Source organism: Thamnophis elegans, chromosome Z, assembly GCF_009769535.1.
Source record: "Thamnophis elegans isolate rThaEle1 chromosome Z, rThaEle1.pri, whole genome shotgun sequence".
Taxonomy (NCBI): Eukaryota; Metazoa; Chordata; class Lepidosauria; order Squamata; family Colubridae; genus Thamnophis; species Thamnophis elegans.
The window spans coordinates 78,168,928-78,174,927 of NC_045558.1; the positions used below are offsets into that span (position 1 = coordinate 78,168,928).

Sequence of the window (6,000 nt, forward strand, 5' to 3'; positions counted from 1 at the left end):
TGGAACCTGCCCTTAATGGTTGAATGTTGTAGTGGTCATTAAGAAATGCCATAGATGCTAGTTGCATCAGTAGTTCACCATGGATGCAGTTTTACCAACAACCAAAACTAACTTCCAGTTTTTGGCAAAACTATTGTAAAATGTGGTCACATGACCCCTAGATCCTGCAAATAGCCTTAAATGCCTGAAGTTTCATCCCATGACTACAGAGGAGGCTTAACCATTCAAACTTTGGAACCAGGTCCTACCTATTCCAAGATCGGTCCATTGTAACTTTCAATGCTTGCTACGTTACCAATCATAAATAAACATGAATATATCCTGTTTTCTTTGTGTTTCTTATATATTTGATATGATCAATTGACAAAGTTTCTACCATAAGCTAAAGACTACTTGTAAGATGTTCGGAGAATAAAATGTTTTTGCCCACTTCAAAAAGGAGAAAGCACTAAGCAGACTCCTTGGAAAATTTGGTTTTGTAAGTGGAGGACCAGCACTGAAAACAAATGCTTCCCAAACACATTGAACACATTTAGTTACACAAAAATAAACTGGTGGTGAAGCAGGATAACACAATATGTATTAGAATGATTCATAACTGGTTCCATTTAGTGTTTTGCTGCTAAATTTTATACTCCCCAAAATGACTGCATCAATGACAACTCCTCCAATGGACAATATGCTAATCTAAATAAGCAATATCAAAGCATTAATTGCTAAAACTAACCCATATGGTTCAGCACCAGACCAAATTGGTAAAAAGGTCATGTGTGCTGCAGAGAGCATGTATGAACCTCTTAGTTATAAAAATAACTGCAAGCAATCATCAGGAAATTAAATACCACTTGTGAACATCTTTATAGTAACTGACCACTAGACTAGACTAGACTATTAGAATAGAATATAGAACGGAACGGAACAGAACAGAATAGAATGACAAAGTTGGAAGAAACCTTGGAGGTGTTCTAGTCCAACTTCCTGCTTAGGAAGGAAACCTTATACCACTTCAGACAATTTTCCCCACAAGAACCCTTTGAGATGGATTGATCTGAGAGAGTGACTTAGCTCTCTACCAGTCCATTAAACTAATCCCTGATCAATTGCCAGATTAAAATTGTTTTATCAAACTCACATGAGCAAATTGCACGTTGTAAGTTATTCAAGTAATTTTATTCATTTATTTATAATTCACTTTTATTATTTTTAGAAATAATTCAATTTATCAAACATACTGTAGGAAATAGATGTCGCCATAACTGGCTAAGTGAATTAGCTAGGAAAAAAGCAATTTGAATTAAAGCCTAGTGAAAATTTGCCAAGGCCAGTTAGCTGACATGCAAAAGAAACATTCCTAAGATAAGAAAGTGTTAGAATTCATTCCGGACGTTTTGTGTGAAAGGCAGTTTCTGTTCTGGAACACAAATACACAGGAATGATTTATCTTCACACTAAGAAACATCTTTACGGCTTGATGGTCATAAATGCAGCTTAGTGTAACAAACAAAATGTGAACCAACTTTTCCCACACACACATGCCTCAACCTCCTCTCCCCCCTCTAAATGCCATAAAATTTGTAATCCTTTGTTCTCCTTTTGCTCACTTTTTCGCTATGAAGTGAATTATGATTGGTTTATTTTGAAGAATGCTGTGATCTTTTTACTTGTACCATGTGATACGCTTCTCTCAGATGACGCTGTAATTAACTTGTTTTTCAAAATAAAAAGAGCATTCTGTGGACACAGAATCAGCCATTTAAGAGCCATTTTCACCCAGATCGTAGCCTTGTGTTTTATTGGGAAGCGATTTCAGGAATTGGGACCGTGAAAGTGGCCCACTGGTTGAAGGGACCTCTGCAACCCTGCAGACGTTGTCTCTTCAAGTGGTGACCCCGACGTGATTCTTTTACAACAGAAGTCTATCGGGGTGCGACGCAGGAAGAGGCTTTTCGTCTCTGGCGTGCCTAACAACTCTCATCTCTTACCCAGTGCACAATTCGTAAGTATGGGAGAAGGTTTGTCTAAAAAGCAGGAGGCTTGCCTTAAGGGAACTGGACAATTGTCTACAGAGCAAATGGCTCACCTTGAGGAAATTGGACAAATAGTTAGAGCTCACGAAATTATATTAAAGAATAGAGTTGGAATTCCTACAAAAAAAGGGCTTCAGGAATTATTGAAATATATTTGGCAGAATTGTCCATACCCCAAATATGGGTCTTTAAATATTAAAACATGGACTGATATAGGCTCCTATTTTAATGAAGAGCCGAGACCACCACCATTTATATTAATTAACTGGAAAGCAGTCTTAATCGCCCTCTGTCTCCATCACGGAGACGCAGTTCCCCCTTCACAAAAACAGGCGGATGAATTAACACCTTTAAACCCAACCGCCCCTCCCAAATACGAGGAAATAACATCAGAAGCTGCAGAGAAAGTAAAAAGCAAAGAGGAGATTTTACAACAAACTCCTCAGAAAGAAAAACGCAATATTCCTCCTAAAAATGAAGAAATAGCAACAGAGGTTGTAGAGAAAATTAAGGAAAGAGATGAAGGGGAAATTAAACAACAAACTCCTCAGGGAGAAAGATCTAACATTTATCCGGTTTTAAATACTGGGTGTCCATACGGACCTCTGACTACAGGGATTCAGACAGCAAGAAGTGGTGGAAATGTAGAATTAAATGATTTAGAAATCATGGCTGCTTTTCCTGCACCTCCATCTATATTGATAAATTGGAAGGCTGTTTTAACTGCCCTTTGTCTGCATCAGAGAGATCGTAGCCTTGTGTTTTATTGGGAAGCGATTTCAGGAATTGGGACCGTGAAAGTGGCCCACTGGTTGAAGGGACCTCTGCAACCCTGCAGACGTTGTCTCTTCAACATACCTAACAGACCTTCCTCTTATTTCCCTCACATTAGTAACCTGTGAGGTAGGTTGGGCTGAGAGACAGACTGGCTCAAAGTCACACTGTTTTCAAGTCTAAAGCGGGACTAAAACTCACAATTTTTCTTGGTTTCTAGCTTTGTATTTTAACTAGTAAACAAAGCTGCCTTTTTCAATGGACTAATAATGATTTTGTCAACGCCATTGATGCTCCAGATGTTTTGGAGTTGCATCTAAGGAGCCAATTAGCAACCTTGGATACTAATCCTTTTTTTCTTTTGCCACAGTCATTCTACCTCTGTTTGCAGGTCTTTGTTTTTTGTGATTTTTTAAAATAGTTCTTTCACTTCTGCTGTCTCCAGGTATTTCCATGTCCATTATCCAGACTTCATCTTTATCTAAAATATACTAAATAGATCTAAACAATTTGACTTTGTGGAATCAACCAGAGGCTGCCACTTGCTGAAACACTGATTAAATGTGTTACTTAAATATTATGAAAGCTTTACTTAAATATTATGAAAAAGATAAGAGCTGACACTATGTCCTAAGGGAAACAACAGATTAAAAAGGCTTCTCCTGACTGATACTAGAACAAGAAGCCTTGTGAAGTACTTGGATCTTTGATAAACTTATAGCGAGGACAAGAAAAGTTATTAAATAAATGGAACTGGTATTTATATATTATTCTATAGATACTATAGAAGCCTAGTTAATTTTTTATTCTTTCTGTGAAATTCTGAGAGCCTCCTTTTGGATAAAGGAGCAATTGATACTTGGACAGTGGTTATTATAATGAACTGTTCGATTGTCACACAAATGTTCACTCAGCATAGATAAATATAGGATATAAAATAAAACCAATCGAAATGCAAAAGAATAAATGCCAACTGGTAAGGCAAAAAATCTTCTAAGATAAGGAATTCTATATTACTGATCCAAAGCTATTGCCACTGAATTGCTGCTAATAAGAGTCTTATTGAATGCAACAATCTTGCTTAAATTCCTGGTGGCATCTAACGAACTGATTAGAGACTGATTAATCAAACTACAGCTAAAATAGGTATAATTCAGTGGTAGGTTCTGGCTGGTATGGCCTGGTACGGCTATACCGATAGTAGCCGGGAGCAGCTAATAGTGTATCAGTATGGTGGTTCGTTTGGTCCATTCGCCCACCCATGTTCTATACCTGTTTTTAAGGCAACCAGCCAATTGCGCATGCATGCACAGCATGCGGTGCCTGTGTGACGCAGCGTGCGGTGCCTGTATGACCTGTGCCTGTGTGACCTGTGGCCTGTGTGAGCAGCGCACATGCATGGACAGGATACGCGGCTCCGTGAGCAGCATACCGGTAGCAATAGGGAGAGGAATCCACCACTGGTATAATTATATTTTCAGACTCCAAAACAGAAAAAAATAGTTACCATATATCAATTTGCACAAATATATCTTACTTCCCAGTTATGTGCAGAGAAGCAAATGCAAAATAAAATCCTGTATGCACCCCGTCTCCCACGCATGCGTGGCAGAGACCCAAAAATCAGCTGGGCGGCAGGAGGCATGAGCGCATGAACGGTGGAACTGGCTGGGGCGATGGCTTCTGTACCCGCACAGAGAGTTTCATGATCCATCTTTGGTACGCGTGCCATGGGTTCGCATCACTGCTCTATAGTGATGCTCTAACTAATTTAATTTTACATTTTAAAATATTCCTTTTGTAGTAAGATGCTTTACCTTTTGCATATTTGTAAGAATACCATGCTATAGGTGCAAATCTAGTTGCAAGTCAGGTTGTATTTGTGAAAAAGAAACATTACATCATTTGAATTGATAAATAGGATTTAAATATTTATTATATTCTTGGGCCAATTAAATAAAAGAAGAAAAAATCTTATGGATAAATATGTATATTGATTGCTACCTACACGGTAGAATGATTGAATAAAAATTAATATTTTAATAATGCTTGGAAAGATATCAGAATTCTCACTGAAAGGCTACAAGAGATGATTAACAAAATCTGGTAATTGCAGTAGTTTATGCTTAGCATAAGAGTGTACAGATTAGATTTTTGTTCTCTAAATGTAAAAGTACAGTAAATTTAAATAGGTTAAAGTGACTAGATTTGAAATTACATAATTGAAAATTGGTTATTAAATGTAGCATACAATTTAGAATAAAATTTGGCTAAAAACTGAGAAACCATAAGTCCTGCTGAGGCACAAAGCCAGAGGGGTAGTCTTGTGCCCAGTCACTGCCTCTCAGCCCTTAAAAGAAGACAATAGCAAATTTACTTTGAGGGGGGGAAAATCTTACCAGTAAAACTGTAGGAACTAACAGGCAGTTGCAAGAAATCTAAACAGATTGATATACAAAAAAGAATGGAGTGAGCAAGTGGAAAATATACCTAAATGGTTAGAACATATACCTAAAAAACCTAGAACAAGCAGAATTGTATGGCTCAATACATGTTTACTAAAATTGGAAAATGGATGAAGAAATTGAAAATGGGTGATGGGTAATATGTGGCACCTTTGAATAAATGAATCAGGCATATATAAATCAGGGAATCAGGCATGTATAAATAAATTTTAAAGAGAGAATTTAATTTTCTTTGATTAGTTGGTTTGGCATTTTGGTATTGTCTTACCGGTTTTAAATAAGATTATCATAGAAAACAATGTCTTTTGTAAAGAAAGCAGTATTAGGAAAACACCAGTGATAGAATTATTACCCCTAACACTTTCTATTCTAAGACACGGTAATGTGTGGAATGCATAAATTTCACTCTTCAGACACAGCTGGGGGATGTAGCTCAGTGGTAGAGCGCGCGCTTCGCATGTGTGAGGTCCCGGGTTCAATCCCCGGCATCTCCATTTTTTTTGTCAATCCAATGGGTGCTTTGAAATATAAAGTTTCAAAGTCGTTCAAATGCATTCAAGTTTTTATTTTTGTCATCATGTTTTGTCTTCATGTTACAATGTATTTCAAATACATTGTTTATATTATTGCAAAACAAGTCCCAATTTAGGCATTTTTTTCTGATTTCTGGAATGCAAACTTAGGGAGATATTTAAGGAGAAACCACCTATTAATTGTAATCCTTGCCTTCACTC

General features: G+C 37.2%; 1 non-coding gene across 1 annotated transcript; it reads left to right on the top strand.

The window, feature by feature from the left end:
- Window positions 1-5,688: 5,688 nt before the first annotated feature.
- On the top strand, window positions 5,689-5,760 carry TRNAA-CGC. Its single transcript has one exon. It is a non-coding gene; the product is annotated as a tRNA-Ala (tRNA).
- The last annotated feature ends 240 nt before the right edge of the window (window positions 5,761-6,000 follow it).